This window comes from Helianthus annuus, chromosome 14, assembly GCF_002127325.2.
Source record: "Helianthus annuus cultivar XRQ/B chromosome 14, HanXRQr2.0-SUNRISE, whole genome shotgun sequence".
Taxonomy (NCBI): domain Eukaryota; kingdom Viridiplantae; phylum Streptophyta; class Magnoliopsida; order Asterales; family Asteraceae; genus Helianthus; species Helianthus annuus.
Window position 1 is genome coordinate 17746200 of NC_035446.2, and position 11927 is coordinate 17758126.

The following is an 11927-nucleotide window of genomic DNA, read 5'->3' on the forward strand; positions in this document are numbered from 1 at the left end:
TCAAATTATCAAATATTGTTAATAATAATGAGAAGAAATAACTTTATGACCGTAATGTAATTCTTTTAACATACGATACTAAAAGAAAAGTTTTTATGGTATTTTTAAAACATTTATTATAACAGGAATTAAGATAATGCTAAGTGATATTCATATAATAAATTAAAAAGGTATATACACCCGCGTATTACACGGGTTGAATTAAGGAAATATCTCAGATAAGTGAAAAATGATAAATACGACATAAAAATTGCTTAAAACCATCTATAATCAGGAAAATATCAATTTCTTTCTTTAAAATTTAAAGGAAAACATAATAATATTGAAATAAATTAAAACCTATATAACTTTGCAACTTTTTTGTGCATAATCAGTTGTACATTACGCTTTGCGTGTTTTAAAAAAAAAAATTGGGCTTTTATATCACTAAAAACAAAATCAGATCTTTCATCTCCCCAAACCCTAGATGAATGACCTTCAAATGTCTCACCGACTTGTAGACTGTAGCCACCAATCATCGACGAAATTGCAGGTTTCAGTAGGCATGATATCAGATCTCCAAAGCAATCGTTTCTCTTCACTGCGTCGTCTACGAAACCGGAAGACGATGATGGTGATGAAGATGTTACAGTAGATTGATGAACGCCACTTCGCAAATGGCGAGTTCGAAAGACGATTCAGCCTCTGATACCGCCAATTTTGCCACCAATCACCGCCGCACTAACTCCAACACCAAGTTCTTCTCCAACGGCGAGAGAGTTCTCGCTTATCATGGTCCCGTATCTACGAAGCAAAGGCATGTGCATTATTTTTATCTCTTTTAAGTCGATCTATCACTTTTGTTTGTTACCTATCGTTTAATTTTACTTTTATGCGGTTGAGATTTAGCTATGGAGAGTTGAATCGAATCGAGATAATGAGGACTGTGTTAGAATACATTCAGCAGAACTATATGTTATTGTTTGAAGTATTCTTATGAGATTGGTTTCGATTACTTTATTCAGTTTATCTGGCTTTATGTCGGCTAGGTTGAACCTATTGTGATGCCCAAAGATTACAGGCCAAAAAGGTAACGATTCTATGCAGTGACTATTGTTTATGTAATAGTAGTGTTAAATCATGTATCTATTGTTTATATAATCTAATGTTTTTTTTTTTTTTTTTTTTTTTGCAAAAAAAAAAGTTTACAGATTTGATTGAGTTGCCTAAGTAATTTTGTGAAAGAAGTTACGGATGATGATAAGTTGAGAGGGATTGTGAGGTGTCGATTTAGGAATGGGTGCAGCAAACAGAGATGGCTTTGTGGAATCAAGTCGGGTCACCAGAAAGGGTGTGTTTGGAAGTGTTCGCAGGAGAATTGGCGGAGAAGATGACTTGGTTGTTAAGGTCACAACATCATTGGCTTGAAGGTACTTGCTTTTCCTTTGTTTTTTGATAATCATGATTGATAATTTGTCTGATTTTAGGTGGTTTCTCGGCGGTATTTTCAGTTACAATTTATGTTTGGTGACTGGTTAGGTTATTTAGTAAGAAAGGAGGAAGGGAAAGGATATATATATTATATGCAAGGATGACACCCGATAGTTCTAGACGTCCGGGTGAGTTCATATGACTCCAAAAGTCCAACTTATATGACATTAATCATATAGGTAATCATATGGTGCAACTTATTTGAACTTATAGTTTATTGTAGAAGTATATTAATATGTCTGGGATTGAATTAACGATATGTTCCATTGTATTAAGACATGAAAAAGAGATAAAACGGAATGTACGGATTCCATAGTGAGGTTACAATGGGTTCTATAATGAGATTCTTGAATCTCATAGAATGTTCACTGTAGTATATAAACATTAATTTTGGATGTTTGAGTAGAACTGAAATGTGTCTTTTGACCCGTTTGTCGTTATAATTGCATAAATGTAATTTAATTTATGTGGATGATATTAGGGTCAATGTAACAATTTATATATGTCTTAGTTCATAAATAATAACGTGTATGTAATGTTGAAGACTGAAGTGGACTGTATGTTTAAAAAGTTGAACAGGGCTGCTGTTTATGGGCTGGCACATGCCTATGTACATGTACAACAAGTAGGTACATAGCCATAATACGCAGTTGTAATATATATATTTGTGATTTTGATACTCTTTCCTGATTGCATTTTGCCTATGTTGGGTGATTAAAAGCGTTCGATAGAAAGAATATTTGAACCTACATGCCTTTGGTGCAACTATAATGAGGCGGTGTCACAATTTGAGATTAGGTGAGATATCTGTGTTTGGAAAAGATGCTTAAAAAGAATAAATCCATGGTAGTTTGCAATGTTTTACTATGTAATTCTTTATTTTTTTTATATCATGTAATAGTTAGATCATAAAATATAGTTTTCTTAAGTTATACATTGTGTTTAAATCTATAAGGGTATACGGTGTGGATGCGGCAAACCCACCTTTTGCCGTTCGGTGACCACCGCCAACTATTTGCCGATTTCATTTTACCGATTTTTGGTTGCAATTTCGGTGAACCTTCACCGAATCGGTGAAGGTGAAGGAAAGGGGGAGAGAGGGTGTGTGGTGGGGTCCAATTCTTCTCAACCAATCACACATTTTTTTTAAATAGTTTACCTAAACCCCATTAGGTAAACCACCGTCAACGTTTTTGAGCATTAAGTAAACAATTGACATGTCGCTATGTGATTGGGTGATTTGGGAGTTTACCTATTCAAAGTGTCTAACCACTCCCTACACCCTAAATAGGGTTTTAGTATTGTACTTTTATTTATGCTAAAAAATTTTATTTGGCTTAGATATCAGTTGGGATGTACTTTTATTTATGCTAGATATTAGTTGGGAGAGTGAATTACCTCTTGAAAGCGAGTCCTTTGATTCATTTTCTTTATTCGTATCTTTTGTTTTATGTTCGGGTTGTCTGCATTTTACTATCAAGCAGTGTCTTAGCATACTTTTTTTATGCAGGTCCACATGGAAAAACTTCTGAAGTCTTAGTTGCAGATGCTACAAAATGTTGTACTTATTAGAAACTTGAACTCTGGGTGTTTTTTTAGCCATAGCTTAATTTACATTTGCTTTTGGCTTTGACTTTATGAGCAAGTTAACTTGGTTTGGGTCTAAGTTTGCAAATTATGGCATGGTTTGCCCGCCGCATTGCGGCGGGTACTAATCCTAGTTTTAGATAAATACGACATAAAAATTGCTTAAAACCATCTATAATCAGGAAAATATCAATTTCTTTCTTTAAAATTTAAAGAAAAACATAATAATATTGAAATAAATTTTAAATTTACACAACTTAAAAAGTTGAAACTAAATTCCTGTTGTATCGTGTAGGAGATTTTAGTAGCTATTACTTTACATACATGGAAATTTATAAAAGCCGGCCATAAAAATATATTGCGTTACTTTATCGAATAGACAAATAATTAAAAAGAAAAACTTGATACAAATTTATTTATCAAAATAATGTTTAATATGTTAACATTTTAATACATTTTAAAGTTTTATTAATATACGTTTTCAGTTTAATTATATATTTTGTTACAATATCTCTAATTTCTAAATTTTTTGGTTAATTATGAAAATATATTATTTAAATTACGTACTTATCTTATCTGTTATGTATTAGAAAATTGAATGTTAATTAATTAATTAAATAATAATAATAATAATAATAATAATAAAATTAAAGGAAACACTGTCATATGGCATTATTTGGAGTCTTTTATTAGTATTAGATGAACATATTTAATTATAAGAAAAATTTAAATTTTTGTTGTATTCTTATCATTTATTAATATATCTATAATTAAAGAATATCTTTAACTGTAAAAGATAGATATTTAGGTATGAGGTAATTAAGTAGGGAAGATAGAAAAAAATAAATAACTCTATCCATGTTCCATACATGTTTATGTTGTTGTAAAATTATTAGAAATAGATTGAAATTATTAAAATTTGATTTATGATATAAGTGTTAATATAACTAATTTTTTTTGAACGACCATATAACTCAATTAATTAAATAAATGTTACGTAGTTATAAATTATAATTTGAAATGAAATTTTAAAGTACACATGTTTGTCTACTAAGCCCAACAATACAAAAGCCCAAAACTGAATCCACATAAATACAGAAGCAAGTGCAGCTGTAACCTAATTCATCCGCCGTAACACTCCATTCTTTAACATCTATCATATCGAAACCCTAAATCGAAATCGAAGACAAAGATGGGAAATCCGATCGGTGATTAATTGAAGGTAATTCGTTTCTATTTAAAATCTTCATGCTAATATACAGTTCGAAGTGTTCGAATCAGCCTGGTAAGCAGATACATGCTATGAAAAGGAGGATTTTGCTTCAGTTTTTGTGGATCTTGTTCGAATCTGATAAACATGATAGGTTCGTAGAACAGTTATTTATCAATATTGTTGGAATGGGTGGTCTCGGAAGTATTATTATGGTTTGGTTTATTGATATGTTTGTCAACATATCTAATCTTTTTGTCCTAGATGATGTCTGGAATTAGAGTTGATAAATAAACATATAAGACGTTATTTGTTCCTGATTAATGATCTCATTACCTACTTATGAGATACATGTCAGTTTTGGGTATACATGTAAGTTTTGGGTTCGGAGTTATCCTAGTTCATTGGAAACATCCATGCTCTGTACTTGTATTATTGGATAGAATATCGGGTTCACTGAACAATTTTGTCAGACATAAACTAGCTCGGCCAGCTCCTGTTAACATTATGTCTGGATGTTTCAATGAACTAGGTCACACAAGTAGGTAATGAGATCATTAATCCGGAACAAGATAACATCTCCTTATATATGTTTATTTATAAACTCTAATTCCAGACGTCATCTAGGACAAAAAGATTAGATATGTTCACAAACATATCAATAAAGCAAACCATAATAATACTTCTGAGACCATCAATTCCGACAGTATTTGTCAGACATAATGTTAACAGGAGCTGAAGCTTCGTTGGTACTAGCTTGGTCATACCCGACATTGTCAACCAAATCTAAGCCACCGCTATAGCCCAAATGCTTGACTCCAGGTGGCGCTAATATATGTATAAACATTACTATTAAAAAAGAGTTGCTATTTATGTTAATGCAGTCATATTGTATTCAAGATTGATTGTAACTTTGTTTAGCAAATAAATAAATATGTAATCTATTTATTTTCGTAATTTATTTCATTATATATTACAACTAAGATAATTATCCCTGTGATACACGGGCTGCTTATATAAATAATATGTTATGCTAATAATTGTTTTGAATAAAACTACACTGGACTTTGATTAAAAATAACAAATATTTATACTTACAGAAGTAAAATTGTAATGGTAATATAAAGATAGATATTCTCTTTCTTCGTCATTAAACATTGAAAGCAAACCATCCTACAACTTCATTTTAGATTGAGTACACTGAGGACAATTTTGGTTGGCAATACATACAAAAACAAAACCCAAAATTTCGTCGATGGATAACCTCAGCCCTCACTCCTTCGCCATCATTAGTCAAAACACTTAGATAGCTTTTATGATTCTGCTCATCTTCAAATTGTATTATTTCTTATTTAACACCCTCTTCTGTTGCCTACAATGTAAAAGATTATTTCAATCCTCAAGTGGCTCAAAACATAGAAAGGCAACAATGCTTCTGGTTGTCATTAGGTTACATACTTTTCAACATTCACAATTGATAATTGTTAAAAAGAAGTAACCGAATATGAAAATATATCATGTTAGTTTTGATTAACTTTTATTTGTTGTAATCCGTCTAGATCCACAATGGGAGGAAACGGTAGGAAGAGGCTTTTAAGTAAAACTAACTTTACTCAAATTGAAAAAAACACTATTGAGCGACTTCTTTTACTCTATTTGACACGTTTGAAAAGATGACCATTACCCATATAATTGATTCATTTACAAGGGAACGAAACATTACCCCAATCAACTCAGTGAATATTACCCAAATCGACTTATTTGTAAGTAAACATAACATTACCCTACCATGCATTACAACCAAGGAGTCGTAGGCGTGGTAAGGTGATAATGTTCTTTCGATTAGTCAAGTATTTACCCATTTATAAGTAAACGAAACATCACCCACATCGACCCAAACCCAATTTTGATACAAATGCTACGAGGCATGTACCAATCATGAAAAGAAAGAAATACATATATAGTCGTTAATTCGCAAACAAACTAATGCTAAAAGTACCCGCAAATGACTATTTTGTTGATACAAAGTCTGCCCATGAATGCTTATGGCTCTCATCAAAGACTTTGATGTTGCCTCTGTTCATACCATAGTGTAAAATTCACTCTAAAAAAGAATGTAAGCTTTTTAATACCCAAAAAAAAAAGGATTCAATTAAAAGAAACACTTACATATATTCAGCGTAGGCTCAGATTGGGTTAATTTGCTGGGTTAATTTGTTCTGATTACTACTTATAATCTATGCTACAGCAATTAGTTGCATAAGAATATGTAATTCTTCAACTCAGAGTACGTTACACACTTATACTAACACCATTACCCTAATTAAAACTACTTAAATTCTTTTAATTTCAAAATTATGAAGACGAGACACGATGTTTACATAAATGCAATTAAAGATTCAGAGAGATGAAACGAGACCGATTATTTCAACAATTGGTATACTTGTGTAAATGAGAATGATGGGGGATACCATGTTCACCTTGACTGAAAGGAAACCGAGATTAGACGCGTTGGCCCAAAATGGAGCAACAAACAATATACCCACCTGGTTAATTTAGAAACGGCTTTATAAATCACTGTAAATCAGAAACAAAAATTCCTAAATTCGTCATAAATCACTGTAAATCAGAAACAAAAATTCGATAGATCACATTGAATTCGGCTTGTCACACTCGCACTTTCTTAGCAATGGTAAACGGAACAAAACTAAGTGGTGGCGACTCGCTGGTTATCAGGAGGTGGAGTGTTGTCGGTGACGTGCAACCCACTGGACCAAACGGAGTACTCCGAGAGAAACCCGAGTCCACCACCAATTCCGGGAAAAACGCGGAAACCCACCCGTCCGTAGGCACGACGGTGAAATTACCGGTAAAACCGGTTTGGCTCAAGGATCGAACCCAGATTTCCCTGGGTCTCCTATTATTGCTCACCAATGCCTCTCTCTGCACCAATTGAGAGTTGAACTTGCATCTCTCAAGAGAAATACAAGCATTCCACCACTTGATCTAGAGATCATTGGCGCCTATTCCATATATTATAGAGTGAAATAAAACATAAAAATATTCCACTTGAGCTTATCGCTGAAATAGTAAGTATTGTTTATGAGACGAAAATTATCCTTCCATTATTCTCCTACTAGTGGGGTGCCCGCGCGTTGCAGCGGGAACCGCAATATTTTGGTCGGTGATTTAAAGGTGTGTACAAAATGTTCGGTTTAGTTTGGTTTCGAGTCATAACCTTAACCAAAACTTTCGATAAAAGTATTTCAGACCGGTGGATTTCAACTATTTTTGTTTGGTTAAGAGGTTATAAGCATTGGGTCCAATCAGTTTTTGATTAGTATATTTATTTATTTATTTTTTTGTTATTGTCGACTCCTTTTATGAGCAAGGCTATGAGCAAAGTTATCTCTACCTTTCCATGTATTATTCAAATGAAACATGCCTACTATTTATACAAGAGTTGAGGGAAAGTTAATATTCTTAGTTAATTAGAGACTTAACAACCTAATAAAAAATAATCAAATGCCATAAAAAACTCTATTTAAGAGTTTTACTATATGAAAAGTTTAATAATAATTTCAATAAATTAATTTCCATTCACAACATTCTATTTTTCCAATATGATTTAATAAAAAGATTGAATTACAATTTATAATCCATAAAAATATCATGACCTCTTCATTAGAAAGTTGACAGTCAGTCTCTGAGGAAGCATGATGCAATCCCTTGCCTTTAAGCATCAATACTTACAAAGTTTAACATGCATAAACATAAGCACACCATATCAACCTAAACCTTTATTATTGTCCCATCGCTTCACAGAAAACGTTGGTAGTGAAAAAGTTACACAACACGTAAAATAAGACAAAAGGTTTAAAACCTCAAGAAGCAGTTGGTTTACCTATTCTGCCACTAAGAAAATAAAACCCAAATCAGAGAGATATTTGTGTGAATTGAATCAATAATACCGTTAGTTTTTGCCTTCATGATACTTAATACCGTCAACTTTGATGCTGAGAAACCATAAGAAAAATATAGGTACAAATAAAACACCAAATCAAAGGAGAAACATTGGTTTTACAATTAGAGAACTCAAGTGCAGTCGACTTGTAGCATGCTAACAACATATAAATTTTTATACAACACTAATTACATTTCAAGACGATAAGTAACGGCGGTGGGGTAGCGATTGTTGCGGTGACAACTACTTGCGAGCAGAATGAACGATTCTAGCTTTCAAAACGTTTCAAACGAACATAGGAGAAGGCATCGACTGTGACCGTGGATTCTATGGTAGTTGTTGTCGACCGTACGTTTTTCGATGCGGTTTGTGAAGAGGTGGCCAAATCGGAACACGTTATGTTAAGACAAGGAGATCTCATTTGAGTGCTAAAACTAAGACCAGGGCCACCTATTATATGCCGCAGAAGATGTCAGGAATTATCATCATTAGTGGTCGGTTATGGAATGGTAACAGTCTAATTTACGAGGACTTGAATTGCATGTAATGAAGAAAATGGATCGGCCAGAAGTTGGCAACCCTTCAAATGATTTGTAATTTCATTTCATTCAATTCAAACCATTTATATGTCTATTCAATTCAAATTGTTCATATTTTTTTTTGAACGGCAATCAAATTGTTCATATACATATCATAATGATTAGTTTACTGAATTACTAATTTTATTTTATAATTGACTACAATAGTGTATTATATACGTTCATGCATATCATCACTAACAATACATTATTTTTCAACTAAATCAACTATTGTTTTTTTTTTTATTATATAATTGGCTTAAGTGGGTTGATGATTTTAAGGGTTGTTCGATTCAGTTTAGTTTTGAACCATGACCATAACTAAAATGTATCATTTAGTTTATTCTCATTTACACTTGTATCATTTAGTTTATAATATTGTATATATATATATATATATATATATATATATATATATATATATAAATATAGTATAGATTGTTATTTTTTTTCATTATAAATGTTTAAAAGTATAGATTGTTAAAATACTTATTCTCACATATTAACTGTTCAAGTTGGTACTACTTTTTATGCCCATTGTACTACCATTGAGTGCATAAATCCACATTCATTTGACAAATAACACTCCCCATCCAACTCTTTCCATTATAACCTCTAATAACAATACAAATTTATATTTATCAATATCAACCACTCAATCAAGAAAAACTTGTTATTATAGTTACAAAAATATTTCGTGTTAAATTTTTTTAATAGTATTACCTACATCTATAAATTAATTTTTTAATAGTTTATTTATGTCTACAAATTCAATGACCAGGAATAGTTCCCTCTGACTATTGGTGGACGTGGGCGGCCATAGCCCATGGCATCCACTTAGATTAATTTTTTTAGGTTTCGATTTAGCTGTTTAGAATATATATAACTAGGTTATAATCACGTGTATTACACGAGTTTAATAAATATAATTTTATATACTAAATAATAAAATATTATATCTTTAACCCATCGTTTATTACACGGGTTGGATAAAAAAAAATTATATATTAAATAATAAAAATGTTATATCTTTAAGAAACTCATGTATTGTACGAGTTGAATAAATTAATTTAATATACCAAATAATAAAAAGTTATATCTTTAAAAACCACGTGTATTACACAGGTTGAGTAAATGTAATTTTGTATACTAAATAATAAAAAAAAGTTATATCTTTGAAAAAACCACGTGTATGTACATGTTGAAACATTCTTATTTATATACCAAATAATAAAAAAAAAATTAAAAACCTCATGTATTACACGGGTTGAACAAATGTAATTTATTATAGTAAATAATAAAAAACGTTATATCTTTAAGAAACTCGTGTATTGTACGAGTTGAATAAATGTAATTTAATATACCAAATAATAAAAAGTTTTATCTTTAAAAAATCACGTGTATTACACAGGTTGAGTAAATGTAACTTTGTATACTAAATAATAAAAAAAGTTATATCTTTGAAAAACCACGTGTATGTACATGTTGAAACATTCTTATTTTATATTCCAAATAATAAAAAAATTAAAATCCCCATGTATTACATAGGTTGAACAAATGTAATTTTGTATAGTAAATAATAAAAATGTTATATCTTTAAGAACCCCGTGTATTGTACGAGTTGAATAAATGTAATTTTAATCACCAAATAATAAAAAAAGTTGTATTTTTAAAAACTCTGTGTATTACACGAGTTGAATAAATGTACTTTTGTTTACTAAATAATAAAAATTTATATGTTTAATAAACCCTATATATTATAGGGGTTGAATAAATCTAATTTTATATACTAAATAATTAAAAAGTTATCTATTTAAAACCCCGTGTATTACACGGCTTGAATAAACGTAATTTTGTATAATTAATAATACATATATTTAAAAAAACAATCCTTGTCAATATGCTATAAAATCAGATCTTTGTCAATAATATATATTTTTAGATTACGATTTTAAATTGAAGATATTCAATAGCTTTATTTTTATTTCCTCAAAAATTCAATAAGTCGTAAAGTACGTTGATGTATGTTGTTTGTATTGAGATATTATTGGTTGTTTTGCCTCACCTATTTTTATGAAACAAAAAAAGGATTATTGTTAATATTTTTGTGAGAAACAAAACATCAATAATAAAAATATAAGATAAACAAAAAAGATTTATTGTTAATATTTTTGTGAGAAACAAAACAACAATAATAAAAATATAAAATCCTTATCTTCTATCAAGAGGCGGGAAAATTTAAATAGGTGTCTCCGATGAATGACACATGTCACATATCAATTTACTTTATTATATAGTACTAGTAGTAAACCCCGTATACAAACACGAGTAGTTTTTAGAAATTTTGCATACCCCATTTTATTGAACGACGAATGACTATATAGCACTTACATAAGCCATTTTGTATCAAAATATGAAAAGATTTCTAAACAATAAAAGGATTAGATTTTCTCAACAATACAACGTTGACAATAATCACATGATAAAATACAATTATTACAATGCAACTCGTGGTTGGACCTAGCCAAGAATAAAGACTGTACAATTAGTTGATACGCTCATTTTTATACCCAGATAGATAGATGTGTGGATTCGAATTCTGGATCGATTCCTTAACCGTTGAATGCGTACGAACACGTGAGTTGTGCGGAATCCAATCACGTGTGTGGATTAGATACTCAGATTTAATTATAACTTGTTTTCTATTGATACTTTGACAGTACAAAACCGTGAAAACAAACGGGCAGAGCTTCGCCTCAAGTTCTGCTCCAAAGTTACAAATGACCAAGACTCAACTACTATATATAGAGGTGGTGGCTTCGTACGAAGCCATGAAAGACTCCCTTCGTACGAAGCGTCCCTTCGTACGAAGCTACCAGAACACTAAAACATACACATTTTATGCTTTCTTCTATTCAACACCAGTCTTGTATCATCTGATTAAGCTACGATACGTGATTGACGGAAGTGATAGACATTATGCACTCACAGACTCCCCTTAGATATTACTATAGTCAATCTCGTAGCTTTCTGTCTCTCTCTGAGTCTTCTAGAAATGTTGACATTTTTAGCAACACAGACTCTCCTTTTACGCTAACAGAATCCCCGTGGACTTGCT

The 11927-nt window shown here is 31.2% G+C and overlaps 1 long non-coding RNA gene across 12 annotated transcripts; it reads left to right on the plus strand.

Annotated features, from left to right (window-relative positions):
* Positions 1-417: 417 nt before the first annotated feature.
* LOC110908174 lies at positions 418-3136 on the plus strand. Of its 12 annotated transcripts, none has more exons than XR_004879950.1 (6): positions 422-1069; positions 1184-1409; positions 1519-1649; positions 2042-2099; positions 2192-2268; positions 2981-3136. It is a non-coding gene; the product is annotated as an uncharacterized LOC110908174 (long non-coding RNA). The 12 variants fall into 12 exon arrangements; XR_004879949.1 differs by having other exon boundaries at positions 2042-2095; XR_004879951.1 differs by having other exon boundaries at positions 1519-1598.
* Positions 3137-11927: the final 8791 nt, after the last annotated feature.